The sequence below is a fragment of the Thalassophryne amazonica genome, chromosome 1 (genome assembly GCF_902500255.1).
Source record: "Thalassophryne amazonica chromosome 1, fThaAma1.1, whole genome shotgun sequence".
Lineage (NCBI taxonomy): Eukaryota > Metazoa > Chordata > Actinopteri > Batrachoidiformes > Batrachoididae > Thalassophryne > Thalassophryne amazonica.
In genome coordinates, this window is record NC_047103.1 from 23,510,114 (window position 1) to 23,526,035 (window position 15,922).

The window sequence follows — 15,922 nt, forward strand, 5'->3', positions numbered from 1 at the left end:
TTGTTTTCCTTGTTTTATCATTAGTGTTACGATGTGTTTTTATTCTTGTATTCTTTTATGGTTGTCTTTTTATTGTTTTTAAAATTTTTTTATTCAGTTTTTTCTGTTTTTATTATGTTGTGTGAAGCGCCTTGAGACGATTTCATCGTGAATTGGTGCTATCTAAATTAATAAATTTGAATTTGAGTATGTTTGGGATGCTCTGGATTGGTGTGTACGACAGTGTTCCAGTTCCTGCCAATATCCAGCAACTTTGCACAATTAATGAAGACTGGACCAACATTACACAGGACGCAATCAACAACCTGATCAACTCAATGTGAAGAAGAGTTGCACTGCGTGAGGCAAACGGTGATCACACCAGATGCTGACAGGATTTCTGGCGTTTCAGAGAATTTGGCAGTACATCCAACCAGCCTCACAACCGCAGACCACGTGTAACCACACCAGCCAAGGACCTCCACATCCAACATGTTCACCTCCAAGATCATCTGAGACCAGCCACTCGGAGAGCTGCTGAAACAATTGGTTTGCATAACCAAAGAATTTCTGCACAAACTGTCAGAAACCGTCTCAGGGAAGCTCATCTGCATGCTCGTCGTCCTCATCGGGGTCTCGACCTGACTCCAGTTCGTCGTCGTAACCGACTTGAGTGGGCAAATGCTCACATTCGCTGGCGTTTGGCACGTTGGAGAGGTGTTCTCTTCACGGATGAATCCCGGTTCACACTGTTCAGGGCAGATGGCAGACAGCGTGTGTGGGGTCGTGTGGGTGAGCGGTTTTCTGATGTCAATGTTGTGGATCGAGTGGCCCATGGTGGCGGTGGGGTTATGGTATGGGCAGCCGTCTGTTATGGACGAAGAACACAGATGCATTTTATTGATGGCATTTTGAATGCACAGAGATACCGTGACGAGATCCTGAGGCCCATTGTTGTGCCATACATCCAAGAACATCACCTCATGTTGCAGCAGGATAATGCACGGCCCCATGTTGCAAGGATCTGTACACAATTCTTGGAAGCTGAAAATGTCCCAGTTCTTGCATGGCCGGCATACTCACCGGACATGTCACCCATTGAGCATGTTTGGGATGCTCTGGACCGGCGTATACGACAGCGTGTACCAGTTCCTGCCAATATTCAGCAACTTCGCACAGCCATTGAAGAGGAGTGGACCAACATTCCACAGGCCACAATTGACAACCTGATCAACTCTATGCGAAGGAGATATGTTGCACTGCATGAGGCAAATGGTGGTCCCCCCCCCCCCCCAATAAAACAAAACTGCACCTTTCAGAGTGGCCTTTTATTGTGGACAGTCTAAGGCACACCTGTGCACTAATCATGGTGTCTAATCAGCATCTTGATATGGCACACCTGTGAGGTGGGATGGATTATCTCAGCAAAGGAGAAGTGCTCACTATCACAGATTTAGACTGGTTTGTGAACAATATTTGAGGGAAATGGTGATATTGTGTATGTGGAAAAAGTTTGATCTTTGAGTTCATCTCATACAAAATGGGAGCAAAACCAAAAGTGTTGCGTTTATATTTTTGAGTGTATATGGGTTTTTCCTTTTCAAGAGGCTTTTTTTTTTTTAACAGCTGCAACTTATACTCCAGAAAATATAGCAACTTGTTGTTTGCCTACATAATATAGATATGTGCTGGGTGGATTATGGAACAACAGCTGTGATTGAATTTACCACAGGGATGTTGTGTGCTTGTCACTGTGCTGCACCCGCCTTCATGTGAGCATCAACTAACCAGCTAACATCCACTGGGCGATCGATGGATGATGCTGTGTGATGGACATTAAGTGATAAACTGTACAACACAATGAAGGAAGCAAAACTGGAATTACTGAATGGATAAAATGTGTGACTGGGAATTATGTTAAAACTTTATAGTAGTTATTCCAAATTAAGGATGGCAAATTTTGAAATATTTTTATAGACCCACAATAAAAGTGAATTGAAAATGATCACTAAATGAACTAAGAGTTAACACTCATGGGGGGGATACAAAACCTTACCTTGGAGAGCTTTGGTGGCTGCTGTCCTGACAGATTGACACTGATTCATTAAAACGAAAGAAATCGCTTCCCGTGTGTCCGCTTCCCCACTACCACAGCATTGTGCACATAGCATACTATGTTAAGGATAGAAGGAAAGAACAGGCCTCACTCTGATGGGTTAATATTATAGTCACACGATAGATAAATGCAGTAAATTCAATCCTTTTCCGCTGGAATTTTCCACCACTTAAATACCAACTTTTGCTCAGCCACGCCTCAAATGGACTTGCAACTGACTCTGCAACTCATTTTTTTGCATCCACCATCAAATTAGAGCCCTTACTCTTAATGGAAAACCCGAAACTGTTTGCTAGCTGCCCTTTATAAAAGTCTTTATTAATAAGGGTAGCTGTAATGCATAGACTGTGGTGTATACGGACCTGAAGGCCGGGGTCTGGTTACATCATTAATTTTTAATTGCACATTACAGTCATTAAATCCACCTGGAAGAGGAGGAAGGACTGAAGACCAGCTGCTCCACAGCTCATTTGAACATCTGAGTTCAAACATCACAGCTCTGTGTAACTGATCTGTGTGCAAAGTGGAAAAACTAATTTAATTCCACAGGGACTCCACTGAGTCCAATGAGGAATTTCGCCACACACACACACAGTCTAATCTGTCCTCGGCTCTGATCTCTTGCTCACCGCATTGCCGAGTTAAATTCAGTATGAATTTAACTTGGCAACCTGAATATTAATGCAAGTTTTATCTCTTCTTGTTGAAATGAACACGTTTTTTTTATTATTAATGTGCACCTGAAGTTGACAGATTCTGTCGGTAGCACGTATTGCCAACCTACGCAGTCTGGCCCAATCATGAATCAAATCATGAATCACTTTGTGTTTTGTATGGAACCGCTTAAAACTAGTTCAAATCAGAATGGTGGAAATTCGCATTTGAGAGCCTGGAACAAGTCAGATGTTCAGCAAACTAACTGGCACTTTAAATTGCTGTCTAATTCTCTGATATATGATTTGTAACCAGTCTTGTTGGTACTCAATTCATGATGGGAAATAGCTTGAATACATAGTCAGAATGTGACTATTGTAATGATTGTGCGCTCGGCTGGTCTCAGGTGTAGTGTATTGGGCAGCGCAGTCTTGTTTGAGGGTGGGCGCTAAAGGGTTAAAATATGGCGCAATAATCCTACATCCGGGGACAGCCCTCTTTGAGTTCTTGGGGAAATTACACGACAGAGTGAAAATCCAAAGAAAAAGTGACAGTGCGGTGGAAAGTGGACATGTATTGCGGTTTGTTTATGACCCAGTTGTGCAGGCAAGAGAACACAGCTACCTTGGCTGGCTGTGTAGGCTAATACTTACAGACATGACCTCTTCCGTTTGCTTCGTCTTCCATTTTCCACTGGGAAATGAAGAAAAAAGCCTGCACTTTTCGCAACTGCTTTGATCATTTGCAGCCGAAAACAAAACTGTACACAAATTTTCCCTGTAAAGTTATGTTGTGTTTGGGAAGTGGTCAAATCCTGTGATATCACACAGGAGACTGCGCTGCTCTATTGGTGTGGTGTTTTTGGTTTTCTTTTTCTCTCTCTTCCATCTGGTTTTAGCTTGTGATACATGGAAGTTTTGGGAGCTAGGTTTGTTTGTTGTTGCCTGCTTTATGTTATCCGAAGTTCCTTTGTAACGTAAATTTCCATCATAAAGAAGCAGAAGCAGTTTTGCTTGACTTTTTTGATCCCTGGCTGTAGGTGTGGTGTCTCGATGAAGTGTTACCTCTTTCAGATTCAAGGCTTCAGACTGAGAAAATTGTCCATCAGAACATGAAGTTGCTGCTCCATCATCATGAGGTCCTTCATCCCTGAGTCACTCCTGTTGTGCATTTGAGCACCTTGCATTGCAGCATGGTGACATTGGGATGTGGACTACTGCAGAAGGAAAAGCGCTGTCTAAATGCAGTTTATTTTTTTTTACTCAAATATCTAACAATTCTTGGTGCTGGTATCTTATATATATATATTTTTTTTTTATTGTCTATTTAATGAGGACAATGCACATTAATGAACACTTTGTACATTTTCATGCCATAGTGTAAATGGGTGATTCTTAGACTACGGGCACTTATTATGTCCTTTGATCATATTGTATGAAAAACAGAAAAAAGGGGAAATTTCACACTTTTATAGTTATCGTTACAATGAAAGTGTGTTAAGAAATTTGTTCTAGTAGTCTATGATGACTTTTTCACCTTTTTTCAGCATCATTATATGCAAATATTGCCATTTTGTGCTTGTCCCACACCCAGACTTTTGATCTTCAATGATAAAAATGAATGGTAAAGAAACGTTTTTCTAATGTTTTAAAATATCTCTGAATAAAATATCAGTAAAATAATCAAAACATAATTGGGGTATTCAATGTCATACAACTGTTGTGATTTTTTTAAACAAAATGTAGTTGTCCCACACTATTGCCGTAATTTCCACCACAACACTGTCCCTTTAAACAGTTTGTATGAAAGATTGTTTGGGTAGTTTCTATGGAGATAAACAGTGACATCAGAGCACATGTATATAGCGCCAAATCACAACAAACAGTTGCCCCAAGGTGCTTTATATTGTAAGGCAATGGTGTGGTGGAAATTACATTTACAAGGCCAATAGTGCCCGTAGTTAAAGAATCACCCAAACATGCCAGATTTAGCTAAAAGCTACTTTCCCTCTGTAGTCCTCAGACACACAACAACAAACAATAATGACAACAAATGAATAAATACAAACCGTGGAATTGTGTACAATACATCTCACCTGTGTTGACAAGTTTGATTGTTTTTGAGCCATTTTTAAGCTCATTTTTAAAAGCACTCAGTGTGGTAAAGTCTCGTATAGTTGTTGGAAGGCTGTTCCAGTTTGTACAACCCTTCACAGAAATGGTGTTTTGTCCCATGGCAGTTCGTCTGAAGGGCACCTCATAGTCCCCTCTAGAAGCAGACCTCCGCCTGAGGTTATGCTCTCTCTGTCCAATGAATTCCTCCAGAGGAGGAGGGGCTAGGCCATGGAGAGTTTTGTAAATGAGACAAGCATGCTTAAACATTATGAAGTTGTTAAAACTTAAAAGATGGTATTTCTCTAGAATTTCACAGTAATGAGTGGAATATGGCTTTTTGGCAAACACTTTGATGGCTATTTTATAAAGTTGCTCTAAAGGTTTTAGTACTGTCATACCAGCAAATGACCATATTGTGCAGCAATATTCAATATGAGACAGGATCATACAATGAAGATATGATCTACCAGCATCAGTCGAAATACAAAGACTGATTTGTTTAAAGTTTTGAAGCTTAAATTTTACAGCGTTGACAACTTCTTTTTTTTTTTTCCCACGTTTTCAGACTGCTGGTCTGCTCTCTAAATAATTACCTTGTCGTTTGGCTCTTTCTGCCTTCTATTCACAGTGTCTTAGTTGATCATGCTACACGCACTGTTTGGTCCCCCCCCAGCTCATTGTTTTTTTTTTTTTTTATGTGGGTTGGAAGTCGGATCACACTCACGCTTGGCCGTCACTTCCACACTACTGCAGTGTATTTGCATGCAGGTCTGTGAGGATGAAAGTGCTTTGGTCCTAAACGTCTGCTCATCTCGTCTCCTGCACCCCCACAATTTCTCAAATGAGCTTGGCTCATGCCAACTCTCATGGGTTGACTCTTTGGTGTCAAAGTGCTTGTGTAGTGTTTTTGCTTGAAATGGTTTTACGTTAAATTGTTGAAGCATTTAGAGAAGGAAGCAGGCAGCCTTGTAGAAAGCTGAAGTCTAACTCAATCAGAGGAAGTGTTTCACAATAGGAAGTGGTGTGTGTGTGTGTGTGTGTGTGTGTGTGTGTGCACGCGCATGTTCCATTTTTTGCAAAACCTCTGTAAGTTGCCAATGTTTCACAAGGATAGAACATAACTACTTTTTTGCTTCTAGTTTTTTTTGTTAATTGTCATTTATGAAGGAACTTAAAACTGTTATCTGGTTTTGTTTCAGCGGCTGACCTCAGCTGGAGGACTGCTACCCCGGCGCCACCTGCCAGGCTGGGCCTCCCTGCTCCTGACTAACAGCCGCACAGCTCCACTGCTGGTAAGACTTCATTCCAAAGACCTTTCACATGTGAAACCTGGTGCTGTCTTGATGTTACAAATTATCTTTTGACTTTTCAATTATTTCATATTTTTCACTCTAATGTTCTGCTTGTGTCTCTGATCTTACATGACAGGAACCTTATGGGAAGTACACCAGTTCCCATCTGACATGATAGTATGAATAGATAGATTCATGATACATGAAGTATTTACACCCTTTGCTCAATACTTTGTTCATGCACCTTTGGCAGCAAATCCAGTCTCCCATCTTGAATCTGATGCCACAAGGTTGGTGCACCTATCTTTGCTGCAGTTTTGCTCATTCCTCCTTGCAGCACCTCTCAAGCTCCATGCCAGAGTGCATACCTCTGGACTAATATTGGCCAGCCGTTGTTGCCTCCACTGACTGACAGACTTTGTTTTTTAAAGTTGGATCTGTTGGTCTTTGTGACATCATAATGCAGAATGAGATTTTCTGTTACCATGCTACTTACAGAGCTTTATGATGTTATGAGGCCACATCTGGAAAGTCCAGGAATTGGAAAAAAGTGAAGATTTGATTCACATCAGGGTCTGCCTCCAAATGGAATAATCTCTTCGATGACCCAAGGACTGTTTTTCTACAACATGTGACTGTAGTCTGACCGCCTCATTTAAGTTCCTGCTGCACCATATTATACGCGTGTGTCATAAAATTGAAGTTGGGCTGTCATTTGCCATGAAATCTCCAGACCGTGAGTGCTCCCAGATCACTACAGATACAAAAGCGATTATGGAGAGAGAAGGCCCCTGTATTTTTACACGTCACACTTTGTTTTGATCTTGACCTTCAAAATGATGATAATTTGGCATTTTGAGATGTGCATGTTTTTGTTTTGTTTTGTTGGGGGGGGGAGTTGTTCTCTTTTTAATGCAAGTCCACCAACACTGCAAGAGACACACATGATCTTGATTCAGGACCTCAAAGTTGTTGCTTATATCTCAAATACAACTTGAGATCTCAATATTAAATTAACTTAATTCCCCCCCCCCCCCCCCCCCACACACACAAAATAAAATAAAATTAGGAGGAAGCGTTTTGGAATGTCTTCATAATGTGAACCATCTTGGCAGCCATTTTAGGTTTACTAAATATTGTGTAGACCAATAAATGGTGTAACATTATCTCCTCTCAAATTAGCAGTGGGAGCTTTTGGTCCCCTTTAGACTGGCTGGATGGTTGAGAAACTGCTGATTTCAAGAAAGTAAATAAATGCTACTATGTTATTATTTTTGTGGCAGTTGTATTAATCAAAAGGTTATTACTTTTGTGCTCTAGCAGGGGTGGTGGCCAAGTGATTAGTGTGCTTGGTTTCACTGTGAAAGGTTCCTGGTTCAAACCTCACCCCTGCCACATTTCTCCATGTAATGTGGAGTTGCGTCAGGAAGGGCATCCGGTGTAAAACTTGTGCCAATTCAACATGCAGATCCACCTCGGATTTGCTGTGGCAACCCCAAGTGCAAACAAGGGAGCAGCCGACGGGAGTTACTTCGTTTTTATTATGTTTGTGTTCTGTTCCAAACACAGTGTGGCATTTAATAAATTTAAAAAGGTCGGGTGGTTAGTCATAAAATTCAATTTTAAAATTGTAGAAATACAGTCTGCCTCGAGATTCTATTCAAAATATTTAGTTTATATAGCGCCAAATCACAACAGAGCTGCCTCAAGGCACTTCACTCAAGTTAGGTCTAATCTTACCAAGCCCTAGAGCAAGCACACAGGTGACAGTGGTAAGGAAAAACTCCCTCTGATGATTTGAGGAAGAAACCTCAAGCAGACCAGACTTGAAGGGGTGACACCCTGCTTAGGCCATTCTAACAATTACAAGATTTTGCAGAACAGTTTTACAAAAGAGAATGTAATGCAACAAAAGAAGATGCATTTCATGAGAAGTCCATGCGGGCATCCAGTCCAGAGGCAGGGGTTATCCAGCAGTGATGCTATTCAGTGGGCCTGTTCCCGTGGTGGAGTCCATTCCACTTTCACGTATGTTTCAGAGAATATGCAGTCATCAAATCCAGCGACATCATCTGCACCTTGGATATAGAGAAAAGAAAGCAGAATCAATTGGCCAGAAAAACTACTCCTAAGATATAATTTATCAGCCTTAAGCAACAGGAAAGCAGAGAAAATACTCAGGTGATCACCAGCTAGCGGCCGGCAATCACCTGAGCAGTGGTGGGCACAGCTAACCAAAAAATTAGCTTCGATAACAGATAATCGCCTAACTGAAAAGTTACCTTTTATAAAGCTAAAACGATAAACCACCCAAAAATTTATCGGAAGCTACAGATAACCAATAACTACCAGTATTGTCTCCAGTACACTTGCAACTACTAACAAGCTGATTTTGAGTTTTAACACCACATTCGTTTCTGGTCGCATCAAAGGTGACTACAGACCCAAACGATGTCAGCACTTCTGTCTTTGTGTGTCCTGCCCCCTGCTGGAAGCTCCTGTTTACTACATAGCTTACAGCAGTGAAGCAGTTGAGAGGAGCAGCGAAACTCAACTCACTACTCAATAACAGTGTTGTTGTGAGGCGGAGGTCTTGGAAAATAAAGCAGTGCTGACTTATGGTTTGGTTTATAAATAAAATTGATACTGATAGAATAACTCCATTAATGTCAATTCTGTCATTTGTACAAAGTTAAAATATAACATATCTTTTAATGTTGAATAATGCACTAATTCTGAAGTTTTGTAACAAACACAGACAGATGGCAAAGGATTATGGGTAAAATGTGCCTCCGCTAACACTGATTGGTTGACTCATTCATTCTATGTAAACCAACACGTTAATGCGAGGTGTGTCGTATGTTGGTGTACAGATAAATGTGCTTTTGTAAAATATGCCTTTTTTTTTTTTTTTTTTTTTTTTTTTAAAAAAAAGGCATTTTCAAAAAAAAGGCAAGTTGTAATTAGATAACGGTCTGATATAACCGGTATCAAAATAAATAGAACACTGCCAACTACTGGACACAATACTGCCATGAACACTACTGGCCAGTAGATGGCAGTATAGACTGTGAAAACTTGCCAAAACAAAATTCCAGATAATCTGTCTGCTACATTTATGATGCGTGGAATTTAATAAACACAAAGTGAATTTCAGACATCTATCTATCTATCTATATATATATATATATATATATATATATATTACTCTGGAACAAAGACGTTAAAGAGCAAACAGGAATTGATTGCAATGATTCCAATTGGAAAATAATGCAGAAGAAACTTTAGCTTCTTCTGGCATTTTTACATAAAACAAACACAATAACAACATCTATAAACCCAGAGAATATATTCACGTGAGTTTTAGGCACAATATACAAAGAGTTTAATGCTGTTGTCCGTGTGGAGCCTGATCAGAGCGTCTCAAATGCATTTCTTCTGTCGTGAATGTACTGAGGTACCCATAATGCACCTGGGCACAGCATGTCCACACTAAAACCTTCAAAATGAGTTCATTACTTTAAAACTAAAACATATATCTGATATTTTCACTTTATAAAACTTCAGACGTTGACGTTAATTTAAATAACTTATTAAATAACCATAGGTTAAAACTGTGTGCCTCTGGATGACTTGGGTGATATTGCCAGTGTATCAGTATGGGGTCAGAAGAAATGAGCCTTTTTTTTTTCTTCATTTTGTGACCAGTTCTTCTTTGCCTGCAGAGGATAGAGCGGTTTCTTCTAGAACCAGCTCTCCTCTGTTTACGGCGGATAGAACTGTGCATCTACTATAAAACATTTATCAGGTAGGTACTTAACTGATTTTAGATTTCATAGATGTTTGTAACTATTCAGCTTTGTTTACCACGTTGCAAAAATATGTTAGCGGTCTAAAAATTATCAGACCAAAACTTAACGGAAGATAATTAGTCCGTTAACAGTTTTCAAAGTTATCTGAAAAGCTAATCTGATAATGAAAACATTATCTTTGATAATTAGCGGTTACCAGATTAGCAGAACTGTGCCCACTAGAGATGGGCGGCTCGATCCTAATATCGATAATATCGATACCAATGCTGGTATTGATATTGAACGATTCTCGTGTAAAAAGATCGATACTCAAGCTTTTTTTTCTCTCCCGCACGCACTGACTGCTGCGCACGCAGATTCATCAAAGTCTACTCTCTGTCAGAGCAGCGCTGTGCTGTGTCATAACAACACGGAGCAGTGCACCCTTGTATTGTGGTTTGTCAGCCCTCTACCTCAGGAGATTTAGTTTTAAGTTGTGTTGAGTAATATTTTTTTAAACAAATGTTGATTGTGATAATAAAGTATTTTGTTGTCACGTACAATGTTTAGCGAAATTCTGTCCTAGGTCTTTTGGATATTTTGGCTCTGTGAAGCTTAAATATGAAAAAGTATCGGTATCTATCGGCGATACTGGGCCTGTATTTACTTGGTATCGGATCAATACCAAAATTCCCGGTATCGCCCACCTCTAGTGCCCACCACTGCACCTGAGTTGATTTCTCTTTGTTGAAAGTAGCTGAATGGAATATAGCAGCAATATGAGGAGATGCAAGGTTTTTAAAAGTAAAGGTGTTATTTAATTTGGTCCACATTAATAAAATGTCACTTTAAATAAGATGGCCTGCAGTGTACCTTTGCCTGTTCTAGTGTGGATGTGCTATGGGAGTACGTGCAACAGTGGTGGAGGAAATGAAGTGCATTTTGGGGTGCAAAAAAGTCCAGTAATGTCGGTGCTCCTGCATCCTGTTGCCTAAAGTCAGTGTTTATATTACTACAGGGCACTGGGTCACTACTCGGTGTCTGCACATAACACATGCGCTGTCACTTCTCCTTCTGCTACATTTAATGTGGTTTGTAGTTTCTAAAAAAAAGGGAAAGCATGAAGTAACTATTAATAAATAAACATGCTGCTGAAATTGTATTTCTCAGAAGCCTCATTTGGCATCAGTTTCCTCCTATCAGAACACTTTGCCTGTTATATTTCAGTGTAGGCTTTAGCTGTCATGCCAGTGTTGGTGTCAAAATCAAAATGTGTAGAAACTGATAAATCATGATTTTAAAACAAACAAACAAAAAACCTCTGCAGAATCAGTTGCGTTTCAAAAATGAGAGGAATTAAAACAAGCAGCAAAATCAACCAAAAATCTGGTAGAGCGCAACCAGTAATACAAAATGGATAATTATACACGAAGGTTCGTGAGTGCGTTTGGAGATTGGCTGGCTTATCGTATGTGGGCGGCTATTCCATAAGAACACTGGCCAGTAAGTGAGAGCCCTGCAACCCACAGATGGTCTTCTTATATTAGTGAGAGAAACTGGCCAGTATACTGATAGTGCCATGTACAAGATGGTTTATAAGGCTTTAACAGTTATGACAACATTCAGTGTTTTCAATGTTGTTGGCAGCAGCACCTTAACATATCATTTAGTAATAATAATTTCATAGTAATCGCAAATGCCATTCTTTTATGGAATGCCTATGTTTCTAATCTGTTTGAGACTTTACATCGTTACAGTGTTATTATGACCAAGAGGATTGTATTTTATTTATTGCCAATGTTCTCATGTTGATGTTAGCCTGTCCATTATGATGTGTGCCTTTCTTGGCTAGGTCACCCTTGTAAAAGAGGTTTCCTTCTCAATGGGTTTTCTACCTGGTTAAATAAAGGTTGTTGTTATAAAACATTGTGACTTTCAGTTGTGCCAAATGATCCTCCAGGTTTGCAAGCTGAGTATCCTTAGCAAAATTATGTCAATTAGTCCATAACTGCAAATGATCTGATCAAGGGATGCCATGTATGGAGAAAATGACAAAGGGCCCAATATAACACCTTGAGGCCCTCCATGTTTAACTGCTGAAAAAGCTGTTGTATTATACATTAACCCCTTCTAAGTCTATATGTCCCATCGATAGGAAATCTCACTTTTTATTTGTGAGATACTGACAAGCCAAAATGAGGTGGGTGGTAGGGGGTTAAAACACAGAAAACCCTCATGTGCCCTGTCTGGTTATGATGTTTTTCAAACTGAGGCAAAAAAACTTTTCATCTTTTTGCAAGTAGTTTTTTTTTTCCTTCTTTTTTTCTCCTTGATTTATGAGCTGTTTGCTTCAGTTTACTTATTGCTTGGCCGACTGCCACCGTGACCCAGATAAGTGGCAGAAAATAAATGAATATGTATTTGTTTCATCCATCACAACTTTATGTGAGGATCTTGGGGGGTGCAGTCTGTGCTTATATTGATCATGATAATTGGGAATTAAAGACTGCACTATCTTTAAAAAACAAAAGCAGCCATTTTGAAAAGATGGTGAGAACCATTGTACCCATGACAACGGTTGTCATGGGTACATGACATACTTTGGCACTGCGGTAGGACATCAGTCTTGCACCAATTCAGATTTAAAAGGAATTTTCATGCCTGAATATAACTCTGTCCTCCAACTTTATTTACATTCACCCTCTTCAGGCTTCTCTCATTTTTCCTTGTGTGCTGCTTATTCCTGTATATTTTCTAGGCAATTGTTGCCATGACTCACAGCTATGTTCCACTGGTTTAGTTGTGCTGCTTGAATGCTCCCCCCCTTTCCTTCCTCTCTTCCTTTTGACTACTGATGTGGTTCATATATGATCGTTACCTTCGTGTTATTCACAAGAAAGATCTGTGTTTTGCCTGTGTCAGCTAACGGCATGCTGGTGTGATGCACAAACACTCAGATCCTTTCAGGCTATTTCACAAAAATAGCCTGAATGGTAAGTTATTTCAGTAAGCGTGGAATACACACCCTGTGGCAGTACAGAGCGAGAGAGAACAGTAAATATATTAAAAATTAATCGTGATGCACAGCTCCTCCCGTTTTTTTTTGTTTTTTTTTTTCCTTTTTTTTAAATGTATGCAGGATAGATTCTTCTCAAGAGGCAGGAAGAGGTGTGGTCATTGTATTAATGTGGATCACAGCCACAGTAAATCCGTGATCCCAACTGGGTCAATACTGCCTCCAGCTGGTCAAGTGTGGCACTTCATTGAAATTTGAAATTCAAGTGAGTTCTGCCTATTATTTAATCTGATTGCATTAAATTCACAAAATTATGTTGCTAATAATTAATGTCTTGATCACGTTTTTGAAATTTGAAGTTAGTACTTTAACATTGAGTATCTATCTATCTATCTATCTATCTATCTATATATATATATATATATATATATATATATATATATATATATATATATATATATATATAATATAATGGGCTAGGTCTGTCTGTCCGGGATAAACTCCCAAACTATAATATGTAGCCCTAAAAACTATATATATTCTGAATCCTTATGACATGGGGAACAAACTGGTTTTTTAAAAAGTTGAACTGAAAATTACCTCCATAATAGCCAGCCGTGGGTATGACCAGGCAGATTCAAATTTCCAGACCTGTATGTGCTGGAAATTTCTGTCTATTTAATCCCTTTCTTCAGCTACTTTATGTTCTCAACTGTTAAGCACCTGACTGTCCTGTACAACCCAGTTTGCCTTCCTGTCCGAATACATTCATTTTATGTTTGTAAAATTGCAATGTAAAAACGGTGAAATACACCATTACCTCAGTTTTGATTCATTGATATTTACATTTACTGTTACCTACCTTTTGTGTGTAATTTTGTTATAAATTTGATTGCAAAACAGTCTGCATGAAGGACTTCAAATATGTTTGTCTTTTACCCAAGTATTTCCACTTAGTTTGGGGAGTCCACCTCATAGTTCTGCTGGGCAAACTTTAGCCCATTAACTATTATATTTATAAGACATCAGCATTACAAAAACAAATGTTGGGCAATTGTTTGATTAAAATGATTGGCATTTGGCTTATGTCTAAAACAGGTTAACCCGGGCAGCGCCGGGTACCCCAGCTGGTTTATGTATAAAATAAACAGCTTGGGTCCTAATATTGGCCCTTGTGGTACCCCACAAGTGATAATCATATGTTGTGATTTGTGCTCACCCATTTGTACATGCTCTTTCCTGTTTCTTCAGCCAGCTCAAGCCAATCCTTCTAATACCATACCTTTCCATTTTGTCTAATAGTATATTATGATCATTTGTGTCAAAAGCTTTACTTAAAACAATGAATACACCCAAAGCAGGTTTTCTGTTGTCAAAGTAAATTGTGATTTCCTCTATTTGTTGCATGACTGCCAATGATGTTGATCTATGTGCTCAGAATCCATATTGGTTCTTGGTCAGCAGATGTTTATTCAGTAAGTTTGTCCAGTCTGTCATAAAGTTTTTCAAATATTTTGGAGAATTGGGAGAGCAAAGAAAAAGGTCTTTAGTTCGTGAAATGGTGTCCATTTCCAGATTTAAACAATGGTATTAGATAGATAGATAGATACTTTATTACAGACTCAAGGTCCAGATAAAAGAAGCAAAACACCATACATACAACAACAACGAAAAATATAAAAATAAATAAATAAAATAGGGACATTAAACACCCTTGAATAAAAGACACTTATACCAGTGTTTCCAAATCTGTGACGTATACCGTGTGGCACTGTAAGAAATGTTAATCAGTTTAAGAACAATCTTATTATCAGAATTATTTAAACGAAAGATGAACCTAAACATCATCATTCTTAAGATGGCTTGAAGAGTGTTCACACGTGCCGTCACAAACATTTCCGTGGCACTGGGACATCGAGGCCTTTTTAGTAAAATTCGCAAAGAGTCATTATAAGCCACTTGTAGTCTCCGAAGGCTCGCTTTCTTATAGTTTATCCACAAATGTACAGTATACAAAGGTGTACAAAATGCTTTAAACAAAGCCAGCTTCACTTCGTCGGAGCAGTAGCCAAATTTTCGAACTAATGTGTTTGCTCTGACATACAGCGTACGACACTGACGAAAAATATCCTCATCACCACTCAGCGTATCAGTGATCACATGACCAACATATCTCACCTGATATCATTATGTTTTATGTCATGTTTTTCTCCATACATTTACTTTTTTGTATTACTTTTGCTGTTTTCATTTTTGGGGGGGAATTCACCAGATTGAAAAGACAGGTTGCAAATGTGGGTTACTGGCTTTGCAATTCCTTCAATAATTTGTTTTTACTGTATTCATGTCTGTCATTCCAATCGGTGGATGTTTTATCTTTTAATATTTCTTGCTATCTCTGTGATGTCTTTTTCATCAGCTGCTTCTAGAAAGATTGTGCTTGGATTTCTGTTCCCCATAATACTATCAGCCCCACCCTCTGGTTCCTTGTTTTTAGGTGCGGATTCTGGACCTACACTTATAAAGAATTTGTTAAAAACATCAACCACATTCTCAATGTTGTCTATGGTCTTGTCATTCTCTGAAGTATTCTGGTTGTGCTTGGCTTGGTTATTGTCAGATATAGACCCATACGATACACTGAATTGTTAATGCCCTGATTTTTATTTCAAAGAAATGGTTACTTTGCTGGTGACCTGCCGTGAATGTTTCTCCTTCACATGTAAGTCGAGACCTGTTTGCGGGGATGTAATATATAAAGTGGTTTGTCAGCTGAAACCTCCCATTGTTAGCTTATTTATATATTATTTACATCAGTGTAGGGTTGTTGTGATGTACTCCCAAGAGTAGCACATGGGATATGGTTTTGTTTTTGTTTTTTTTTTCCCCACCCCTGTATGTGTGCATATTGACTTTATTAATGTATTTGTGTGTTAACATCTTGGAGTCATTTTTGATCA

General features: G+C 39.1%; 1 protein-coding gene across 3 annotated transcripts in view; it reads left to right on the forward strand.

Annotated features, from left to right (window-relative positions):
* fam49bb (family with sequence similarity 49 member Bb) overlaps positions 1 to 15,922 on the forward strand; it is a 96,791-nt gene that overhangs the window by 25,011 nt on the left and 55,858 nt on the right. For all 3 annotated transcript variants that reach the window (XR_004559710.1, XR_004559711.1, XM_034167284.1), the window contains exon 2: positions 6,063 to 6,155. The gene's annotated coding sequence lies outside the window, so the exon portion shown is untranslated. The remainder of the gene's footprint in view (positions 1 to 6,062; positions 6,156 to 15,922) is intronic.